The sequence below is a fragment of the Anomaloglossus baeobatrachus genome (assembly GCF_048569485.1).
Source record: "Anomaloglossus baeobatrachus isolate aAnoBae1 chromosome 7 unlocalized genomic scaffold, aAnoBae1.hap1 SUPER_7_unloc_2, whole genome shotgun sequence".
Taxonomy (NCBI): Eukaryota; Metazoa; Chordata; class Amphibia; order Anura; family Aromobatidae; genus Anomaloglossus; species Anomaloglossus baeobatrachus.
The window spans coordinates 980567-992330 of record NW_027441816.1 but is presented as its reverse complement, the minus strand read 5'-3'; positions in this window follow the sequence as shown (position 1 = coordinate 992330).

The window sequence follows — 11764 nt, the reverse complement described above, 5'->3', positions numbered from 1 at the left end:
ATCTGTGGCTATTGGACTTTGCTATAGTCCCACTAGTGCCAAGACATTTGCAGAGCGCATCTGCCTGCGTTGCACACTCCAACTAATTATAAGTAAGCCATTATACTAGCAAACACTCAGTGTACCTAGTGGCATCCTATACGTGGCTATTGGACCTTGCTATAGTCCCACTAGTGCCAAGACATTTGCAGAGCGCATCTGCCTGCGTTGCACACTCCAACTAATTATAAGTAAGCCATTATACTAGCAAACACTCAGTGTACCTAGTGGCATTCTATACGTGGCTATTGGACCTTGCTATAGTCCCACTAGTGCCAAGACATTTGCAGAGCGCATCTGCCTGCGTTGCACACTCCAACTAATTATAAGTAAGCCATTATTATAATTATTATTATTATTTATTATTATAGCGCCATTTATTCCATGGCGCTTTACAAGTGAAAGGGTATACGTACAACAATCATTAACAGTACATAACAGACTGGTACAGGAGGAGAGAGGACCCTGCCCGCGAGGGCTTACAGTCTACAGGGAATGGGTGATGGTACAATAGGTGAGGACAGAGCTGGTTGCGCAGTGGTCTACTGGACTGAGGGCTGTTGTAGGTTATAGGCTTGTTGGAAGAGGTGGGTCTTGAGGTTCCTCTTGAAGCTTTCCACGGTAGGGGAGAGTCTGATGTGCTGAGGTAGAGCATTCCAAAGTATGGGGGATGCACGGGAGAAATCTTGTACGCGATTGTGGGAAGAGGAGATAAGGGAGGAGCAGAGAAGGAGATCTTGTGAGGATCTGAGGTTGCGTGCAGGTAGGTACCGGGAGACTAGGTCACAGATGTAGGGAGGAGACAGGTTGTGCATGGCTTTGTATGTCATGGTTAGTGTTTTGAACTGGAGTCGTTGGGTGATGGGAAGCCAGTGAAGGGATTGGCAGAGTGGCGAGGCTGGGGAGTAGCGAGGGGAGAGGTGGATTAAGCGGGCCGCAGAGTTTAGGATAGATTGGAGGGGTGCAAGAGTGTTGGAAGGGAGGCCAGAGAGCAGGAGGTTGCAGTAGTCGAGGCGGGAGATGATGAGGGCATGCACTAATGTTTTTGCTGATTCTTGGTTAAGGAAAGCACGGATCCGGGAGATGTTTTTGAGTTGTAATCGGCATGAGGTGAAGAGGGCTTGGATGTGTGGCTTGAAGGATAGAGCAGAGTCGAGGGTCACTCCAAGGCAACGAGCTTGTGAGACTGGGGAGAGTAAGCAACCATCGAGTTTGATGGAAAGGCTTGTTGGAGGAGATGAGTGAGGAGGAGGAAAGACAATGAATTCTGTTTTGTCCATGTTAAGTTTTAGGAATCGCACAGAGAAGAAGGATGAAATAGCAGACAGACATTGTGGGATTCTGGTTAGTAGAGAGGTAATGTCAGGTCCATTATACTAGCAAACACTCAGTGTACCTAGTGGCATCCTATCTGTGGCTATTGGACTTTGCTATAGTCCCACTAGTGCCAAGACATTTGCAGAGCGCATCTGCCTGCGTTGCACACTCCAACTAATTATAAGTAAGCCATTATACTAGCAAACACTCAGTGTACCTAGTGGCATCCTATACGTGGCTATTGGACCTTGCTATAGTCCCACTAGTGCCAAGACATTTGCAGAGCGCATCTGCCTGCGTTGCACACTCCAACTAATTATAAGTAAGCCATTATTATTATTATTATTATTATTTATTATTATAGCGCCATTTATTCCATGGCGCTTTACAAGTGAAAGGGTATACGTACAACAATCATTAACAGTACATAACAGACTGGTACAGGAGGAGAGAGGACCCTGCCCGCGAGGGCTTACAGTCTACAGGGAATGGGTGATGGTACAATAGGTGAGGACAGAGCTGGTTGCGCAGTGGTCTACTGGACTGAGGGCTGTTGTAGGTTATAGGCTTGTTGGAAGAGGTGGGTCTTGAGGTTCCTCTTGAAGCTTTCCACGGTAGGGGAGAGTCTGATGTGCTGGGGTAGAGCATTCCAAAGTATGGGGGATGCACGGGAGAAATCTTGTACGCGATTGTGGGAAGAGGAGATAAGGGAGGAGCAGAGAAGGAGATCTTGTGAGGATCTGAGGTTGCGTGCAGGTAGGTACCGGGAGACTAGGTCACAGATGTAGGGAGGAGACAGGTTGTGCATGGCTTTGTATGTCATGGTTAGTGTTTTGAACTGGAGTCGTTGGGTGATGGGAAGCCAGTGAAGGGATTGGCAGAGTGGCGAGGCTGGGGAGTAGCGAGGGGAGAGGTGGATTAAGCGGGCCGCAGAGTTTAGGATAGATTGGAGGGGTGCAAGAGTGTTGGAAGGGAGGCCAGAGAGCAGGAGGTTGCAGTAGTCGAGGCGGGAGATGATGAGGGCATGCACTAATGTTTTTGCTGATTCTTGGTTAAGGAAAGCACGGATCCGGGAGATGTTTTTGAGTTGTAATCGGCATGAGGTGAAGAGGGCTTGGATGTGTGGCTTGAAGGATAGAGCAGAGTCGAGGGTCACTCCAAGGCAACGAGCTTGTGAGACTGGGGAGAGTAAGCAACCATCGAGTTTGATGGAAAGGCTTGTTGGAGGAGATGAGTGAGGAGGAGGAAAGACAATGAATTCTGTTTTGTCCATGTTAAGTTTTAGGAATCGCACAGAGAAGAAGGATGAAATAGCAGACAGACATTGTGGGATTCTGGTTAGTAGAGAGGTAATGTCAGGTCCATTATACTAGCAAACACTCAGTGTACCTAGTGGCATCCTATCTGTGGCTATTGGACTTTGCTATAGTCCCACTAGTGCCAAGACATTTGCAGAGCGCATCTGCCTGCGTTGCACACTCCAACTAATTATAAGTAAGCCATTATACTAGCAAACACTCAGTGTACCTAGTGGCATCCTATACGTGGCTATTGGACCTTGCTATAGTCCCACTAGTGCCAAGACATTTGCAGAGCGCATCTGCCTGCGTTGCACACTCCAACTAATTATAAGTAAGCCATTATACTAGCAAACACTCAGTGTACCTAGTGGCATCCTATACGTGGCTATTGGACTTTGCTATAGTCCCACTAGTGCAAAGACATTTGCAGAGCACGTCTGCCTGCATTGCACACTCCAACTTTTTTAAACTAAGCAATTTTACTAGCAAACACTCAGTGTACCTAGTGGCATCCTATACGTGGCTATTGGACTTTGCTATAGTCCCACTAGTGCCAAGACATTTGCAGAGCGCATCTGCCTGCGTTGCACACTCCAACTAATTTTAACTTAACCATTATACTAGAAAACACTCAGTGTACCTAGTGGCATCCTATACGTGGCTATTGGACTTTGCTATAGTCCCACTAGTGCCAAGACATTTGCAGAGCGCATCTGCCTGCGTTTCACACTCCAACTAATTATAAGTAAGCCATTATACTAGCAAACACTCAGTGTACCTAGTGGCATCCTATACGTGGCTATTGGACCTTGCTATAGTCCCACTAGTGCCAAGACATTTGCAGAGCGCATCTGCCTGCGTTGCACACTCCAACTAATTATAAGTAAGCCATTATACTAGCAAACACTCAGTGTACCTAGTGGCATCCTATACGTGGCTATTGGACTTTGCTATAGTCCCACTAGTGCCAAGACATTTGCAGAGCGCATCTGCCTGCGTTGCACACTCCAACTAATTATAAGTAAGCCATTATACTAGCAAACACTCAGTGTACCTAGTGGCATCCTATACGTGGCTATTGGACCTTGCTATAGTCCCACTAGTGCCAAGACATTTGCAGAGCGCATCTGCCTGCGTTGCACACTCCAACTAATTATAAGTAAGCCATTATACTAGCAAACACTCAGTGTACCTAGTGGCATCCTATCTGTGGCTATTGGACTTTGCTATAGTCCCACTAGTGCCAAGACATTTGCAGAGCGCATCTGCCTGCGTTGCACACTCCAACTAATTATAAGTAAGCCATTATACTAGCAAACACTCAGTGTACCTAGTGGCATCCTATACGTGGCTATTGGACTTTGCTATAGTCCCACTAGTGCCAAGACATTTGCAGAGCGCATCTGCCTGCGTTGCACACTCCAACTAATTATAAGTAAGCCATTATACTAGCAAACACTCATTGTACCTAGTGGCATCCTATACGTGGCTATTGGACTTTGCTATAGTCCCACTAGTGCCAAGACATTTGCAGAGCGCATCTGCCTGCGTTGCACACTCCAACTAATTTTAACTTAGCCATTATACTAGCAAACACTCAGTGTACCTAGTGGCATCCTATACGTGGCTATTGGACTTTGCTATAGTCCCACTAGTGCCAAGACATTTGCAGAGCGCATCTGCCTGCGTTGCACACTCCAACTAATTATAAGTAAGCCATTATACTAGCAAACACTCAGTGTACCTAGTGGCATCCTATACGTGGCTATTGGACTTTGCTATAGTCCCACTAGTGCAAAGACATTTGCAGAGCACGTCTGCCTGCATTGCACACTCCAACTTTTTTAAACTAAGCAATTTTACTAGCAAACACTCAGTGTACCTAGTGGCATCCTATACGTGGCTATTGGACTTTGCTATAGTCCCACTAGTGCCAAGACATTTGCAGAGCGCATCTGCCTGCGTTGCACACTCCAACTAATTTTAACTTAACCATTATACTAGCAAACACTCAGTGTACCTAATGGCATCCTATACGTGGCTATTGGACTTTGCTATAGTCCCACTAGTGCCAAGACATTTGCAGAGCGCATCTGCCTGCGTTGCACACTCCAACTAATTATAAGTAAGCCATTATACTAGCAAACACTCAGTGTACCTAGTGGCATCCTATACGTGGCTATTGGACCTTGCTATAGTCCCACTAGTGCCAAGACATTTGCAGAGCGCATCTGCCTGCGTTGCACACTCCAACTAATTATAAGTAAGCCATTATACTAGCAAACACTCAGTGTACCTAGTGGCATCCTATACGTGGCTATTGGACTTTGCTATAGTCCCACTAGTGCCAAGACATTTGCAGAGCGCATCTGCCTGCGTTGCACACTCCAACTAATTATAAGTAAGCCATTATACTAGCAAACACTCAGTGTACCTAGTGGCATCCTATACGTGGCTATTGGACCTTGCTATAGTCCCACTAGTGCCAAGACATTTGCAGAGCGCATCTGCCTGCGTTGCACACTCCAACTAATTATAAGTAAGCCATTATACTAGCAAACACTCAGTGTACCTAGTGGCATCCTATCTGTGGCTATTGGACTTTGCTATAGTCCCACTAGTGCCAAGACATTTGCAGAGCGCATCTGCCTGCGTTGCACACTCCAACTAATTATAAGTAAGCCATTATACTAGCAAACACTCAGTGTACCTAGTGGCATCCTATACGTGGCTATTGGACTTTGCTATAGTCCCACTAGTGCCAAGACATTTGCAGAGCGCATCTGCCTGCGTTGCACACTCCAACTAATTATAAGTAAGCCATTATACTAGCAAACACTCAGTGTACCTAGTGGCATCCTATACGTGGCTATTGGACTTTGCTATAGTCCCACTAGTGCCAAGACATTTGCAGAGCGCATCTGCCTGCGTTGCACACTCCAACTAATTTTAACTTAGCCATTATACTAGCAAACACTCAGTGTACCTAGTGGCATCCTATACGTGGCTATTGGACTTTGCTATAGTCCCACTAGTGCCAAGACATTTGCAGAGCGCATCTGCCTGCGTTGCACACTCCAACTAATTATAAGTAAGCCATTATACTAGCAAACACTCAGTGTACCTAGTGGCATCCTATACGTGGCTATTGGACTTTGCTATAGTCCCACTAGTGCCAAGACATTTGCAGAGCGCATCTGCCTGCGTTGCACACTCCAACTAATTTTAACTTAGCCATTATACTAGCAAACACTCAGTGTACCTAGTGGCATCCTATACGTGGCTATTGGACTTTGCTATAGTCCCACTAGTGCAAAGACATTTGCAGAGCACGTCTGCCTGCATTGCACACTCCAACTTTTTTAAACTAAGCAATTTTACTAGCAAACACTCAGTGTACCTAGTGGCATCCTATACGTGGCTATTGGACTTTGCTATAGTCCCACTAGTGCCAAGACATTTGCAGAGCGCATCTGCCTGCGTTGCACACTCCAACTAATTATAAGTAAGCCATTATACTAGCAAACACTCAGTGTACCTAGTGGCATCCTATACGTGGCTATTGGACCTTGCTATAGTCCCACTAGTGCCAAGACATTTGCAGAGCGCATCTGCCTGCGTTGCACACTCCAACTAATTATAAGTAAGCCATTATACTAGCAAACACTCAGTGTACCTAGTGGCATCCTATACGTGGCTATTGGACTTTGCTATAGTCCCACTAGTGCCAAGACATTTGCAGAGCGCATCTGCCTGCGTTGCACACTCCAACTAATTATAAGTAAGCCATTATACTAGCAAACACTCAGTGTACCTAGTGGCATCCTATACGTGGCTATTGGACCTTGCTATAGTCCCACTAGTGCCAAGACATTTGCAGAGCGCATCTGCCTGCGTTGCACACTCCAACTAATTATAAGTAAGCCATTATACTAGCAAACACTCAGTGTACCTAGTGGCATCCTATCTGTGGCTATTGGACTTTGCTATAGTCCCACTAGTGCCAAGACATTTGCAGAGCGCATCTGCCTGCGTTGCACACTCCAACTAATTATAAGTAAGCCATTATACTAGCAAACACTCAGTGTACCTAGTGGCATCCTATACGTGGCTATTGGACTTTGCTATAGTCCCACTAGTGCCAAGACATTTGCAGAGCGCATCTGCCTGCGTTGCACACTCCAACTAATTATAAGTAAGCCATTATACTAGCAAACACTCAGTGTACCTAGTGGCATCCTATACGTGGCTATTGGACTTTGCTATAGTCCCACTAGTGCCAAGACATTTGCAGAGCGCATCTGCCTGCGTTGCACACTCCAACTAATTTTAACTTAGCCATTATACTAGCAAACACTCAGTGTACCTAGTGGCATCCTATACGTGGCTATTGGACTTTGCTATAGTCCCACTAGTGCCAAGACATTTGCAGAGCGCATCTGCCTGCGTTGCACACTCCAACTAATTATAAGTAAGCCATTATACTAGCAAACACTCAGTGTACCTAGTGGCATCCTATACGTGGCTATTGGACTTTGCTATAGTCCCACTAGTGCCAAGACATTTGCAGAGCGCATCTGCCTGCGTTGCACACTCCAACTAATTTTAACTTAGCCATTATACTAGCAAACACTCAGTGTACCTAGTGGCATCCTATACGTGGCTATTGGACTTTGCTATAGTCCCACTAGTGCAAAGACATTTGCAGAGCACGTCTGCCTGCATTGCACACTCCAACTTTTTTAAACTAAGCAATTTTACTAGCAAACACTCAGTGTACCTAGTGGCATCCTATACGTGGCTATTGGACTTTGCTATAGTCCCACTAGTGCCAAGACATTTGCAGAGCGCATCTGCCTGCGTTGCACACTCCAACTAATTATAAGTAAGCCATTATACTAGCAAACACTCAGTGTACCTAGTGGCATCCTATCTGTGGCTATTGGACTTTGCTATAGTCCCACTAGTGCCAAGACATTTGCAGAGCGCATCTGCCTGCGTTGCACACTCCAACTAATTATAAGTAAGCCATTATACTAGCAAACACTCAGTGTACCTAGTGGCATCCTATACGTGGCTATTGGACCTTGCTATAGTCCCACTAGTGCCAAGACATTTGCAGAGCGCATCTGCCTGCGTTGCACACTCCAACTAATTATAAGTAAGCCATTATACTAGCAAACACTCAGTGTACCTAGTGGCATCCTATACGTGGCTATTGGACCTTGCTATAGTCCCACTAGTGCCAAGACATTTGCAGAGCGCATCTGCCTGCGTTGCACACTCCAACTAATTATAAGTAAGCCATTATTATTATTATTATTATTATTTATTATTATAGCGCCATTTATTCCATGGCGCTTTACAAGTGAAAGGGTATACGTACAACAATCATTAACAGTACATAACAGACTGGTACAGGAGGAGAGAGGACCCTGCCCGCGAGGGCTTACAGTCTACAGGGAATGGGTGATGGTACAATAGGTGAGGACAGAGCTGGTTGCGCAGTGGTCTACTGGACTGAGGGCTGTTGTAGGTTATAGGCTTGTTGGAAGAGGTGGGTCTTGAGGTTCCTCTTGAAGCTTTCCACGGTAGGGGAGAGTCTGATGTGCTGAGGTAGAGCATTCCAAAGTATGGGGGATGCACGGGAGAAATCTTGTACGCGATTGTGGGAAGAGGAGATAAGGGAGGAGCAGAGAAGGAGATCTTGTGAGGATCTGAGGTTGCGTGCAGGTAGGTACCGGGAGACTAGGTCACAGATGTAGGGAGGAGACAGGTTGTGCATGGCTTTGTATGTCATAGTTAGTGTTTTGAACTGGAGTCGTTGGGTGATGGGAAGCCAGTGAAGGGATTGGCAGAGTGGCGAGGCTGGGGAGTAGCGAGGGGAGAGGTGGATTAAGCGGGCCGCAGAGTTTAGGATAGATTGGAGGGGTGCAAGAGTGTTGGAAGGGAGGCCAGAGAGCAGGAGGTTGCAGTAGTCGAGGCGGGAGATGATGAGGGCATGCACTAATGTTTTTGCTGATTCTTGGTTAAGGAAAGCACGGATCCGGGAGATGTTTTTGAGTTGTAATCGGCATGAGGTGAAGAGGGCTTGGATGTGTGGCTTGAAGGATAGAGCAGAGTCGAGGGTCACTCCAAGGCAACGAGCTTGTGAGACTGGGGAGAGTAAGCAACCATCGAGTTTGATGGAAAGGCTTGTTGGAGGAGATGAGTGAGGAGGAGGAAAGACAATGAATTCTGTTTTGTCCATGTTAAGTTTTAGGAATCGCACAGAGAAGAAGGATGAAATAGCAGACAGACATTGTGGGATTCTGGTTAGTAGAGAGGTAATGTCAGGTCCATTATACTAGCAAACACTCAGTGTACCTAGTGGCATCCTATCTGTAGCTATTGGACTTTGCTATAGTCCCACTAGTGCCAAGACATTTGCAGAGCGCATCTGCCTGCGTTGCACACTCCAACTAATTATAAGTAAGCCATTATACTAGCAAACACTCAGTGTACCTAGTGGCATCCTATACGTGGCTATTGGACCTTGCTATAGTCCCACTAGTGCCAAGACATTTGCAGAGCGCATCTGCCTGCGTTGCACACTCCAACTAATTATAAGTAAGCCATTATACTAGCAAACACTCAGTGTACCTAGTGGCATCCTATACGTGGCTATTGGACTTTGCTATAGTCCCACTAGTGCCAAGACATTTGCAGAGCGCATCTGCCTGCGTTGCACACTCCAACTAATTATAAGTAAGCCATTATACTAGCAAACACTCAGTGTACCTAGTGGCATCCTATACGTGGCTATTGGACTTTGCTATAGTCCCACTAGTGCCAAGACATTTGCAGAGCGCATCTGCCTGCGTTGCACACTCCAACTAATTTTAACTTAGCCATTATACTAGCAAACACTCAGTGTACCTAGTGGCATCCTATACGTGGCTATTGGACTTTGCTATAGTCCCACTAGTGCCAAGACATTTGCAGAGCGCATCTGCCTGCGTTGCACACTCCAACTAATTATAAGTAAGCCATTATACTAGCAAACACTCAGTGTACCTAGTGGCATCCTATCTGTGGCTATTGGACTTTGCTATAGTCCCTCTAGTGCCAAGACATTTGCAGAGCGCATCTGCCTGCGTTGCACACTCCAACTAATTATAAGTAAGCCATTATACTAGCAAACACTCAGTGTACCTAGTGGCATCCTATACGTGGCTATTGGACCTTGCTATAGTCCCACTAGTGCCAAGACATTTGCAGAGCGCATCTGCCTGCGTTGCACACTCCAACTAATTATAAGTAAGCCATTATACTAGCAAACACTCAGTGTACCTAGTGGCATCCTATACGTGGCTATTGGACCTTGCTATAGTCCCACTAGTGCCAAGACATTTGCAGAGCGCATCTGCCTGCGTTGCACACTCCAACTAATTATAAGTAAGCCATTATTATTATTATTATTATTATTTATTATTATAGCGCCATTTATTCCATGGCGCTTTACAAGTGAAAGGGTATACGTACAACAATCATTAACAGTACATAACAGACTGGTACAGGAGGAGAGAGGACCCTGCCCGCGAGGGCTTACAGTCTACAGGGAATGGGTGATGGTACAATAGGTGAGGACAGAGCTGGTTGCGCAGTGGTCTACTGGACTGAGGGCTGTTGTAGGTTATAGGCTTGTTGGAAGAGGTGGGTCTTGAGGTTCCTCTTGAAGCTTTCCACGGTAGGGGAGAGTCTGATGTGCTGAGGTAGAGCATTCCAAAGTATGGGGGATGCACGGGAGAAATCTTGTACGCGATTGTGGGAAGAGGAGATAAGGGAGGAGCAGAGAAGGAGATCTTGTGAGGATCTGAGGTTGCGTGCAGGTAGGTACCGGGAGACTAGGTCACAGATGTAGGGAGGAGACAGGTTGTGCATGGCTTTGTATGTCATAGTTAGTGTTTTGAACTGGAGTCGTTGGGTGATGGGAAGCCAGTGAAGGGATTGGCAGAGTGGCGAGGCTGGGGAGTAGCGAGGGGAGAGGTGGATTAAGCGGGCCGCAGAGTTTAGGATAGATTGGAGGGGTGCAAGAGTGTTGGAAGGGAGGCCAGAGAGCAGGAGGTTGCAGTAGTCGAGGCGGGAGATGATGAGGGCATGCACTAATGTTTTTGCTGATTCTTGGTTAAGGAAAGCACGGATCCGGGAGATGTTTTTGAGTTGTAATCGGCATGAGGTGAAGAGGGCTTGGATGTGTGGCTTGAAGGATAGAGCAGAGTCGAGGGTCACTCCAAGGCAACGAGCTTGTGAGACTGGGGAGAGTAAGCAACCATCGAGTTTGATGGAAAGGCTTGTTGGAGGAGATGAGTGAGGAGGAGGAAAGACAATGAATTCTGTTTTGTCCATGTTAAGTTTTAGGAATCGCACAGAGAAGAAGGATGAAATAGCAGACAGACATTGTGGGATTCTGGTTAGTAGAGAGGTAATGTCAGGTCCATTATACTAGCAAACACTCAGTGTACCTAGTGGCATCCTATCTGTAGCTATTGGACTTTGCTATAGTCCCACTAGTGCCAAGACATTTGCAGAGCGCATCTGCCTGCGTTGCACACTCCAACTAATTATAAGTAAGCCATTATACTAGCAAACACTCAGTGTACCTAGTGGCATCCTATACGTGGCTATTGGACCTTGCTATAGTCCCACTAGTGCCAAGACATTTGCAGAGCGCATCTGCCTGCGTTGCACACTCCAACTAATTATAAGTAAGCCATTATACTAGCAAACACTCAGTGTACCTAGTGGCATCCTATACGTGGCTATTGGACTTTGCTATAGTCCCACTAGTAAAAAGACATTTGCAGAGCACGTCTGCCTGCATTGCACACTCCAACTTTTTTAAACTAAGCAATTATACTAGCAAACACTCAGTGTACCTAGTGGCATCCTATACGTGGCTATTGGACTTTGCTATAGTCCCACTAGTGCCAAGACATTTGCAGAGCGCATCTGCCTGCGTTGCACACTCCAACTAATTATAAGTAAGCCATTATACTAGCAAACACTCAGTGTACCTAGTGGCATCCTATACGTGGCTATTGGACCTTGCTATAGTCCCACTAGTG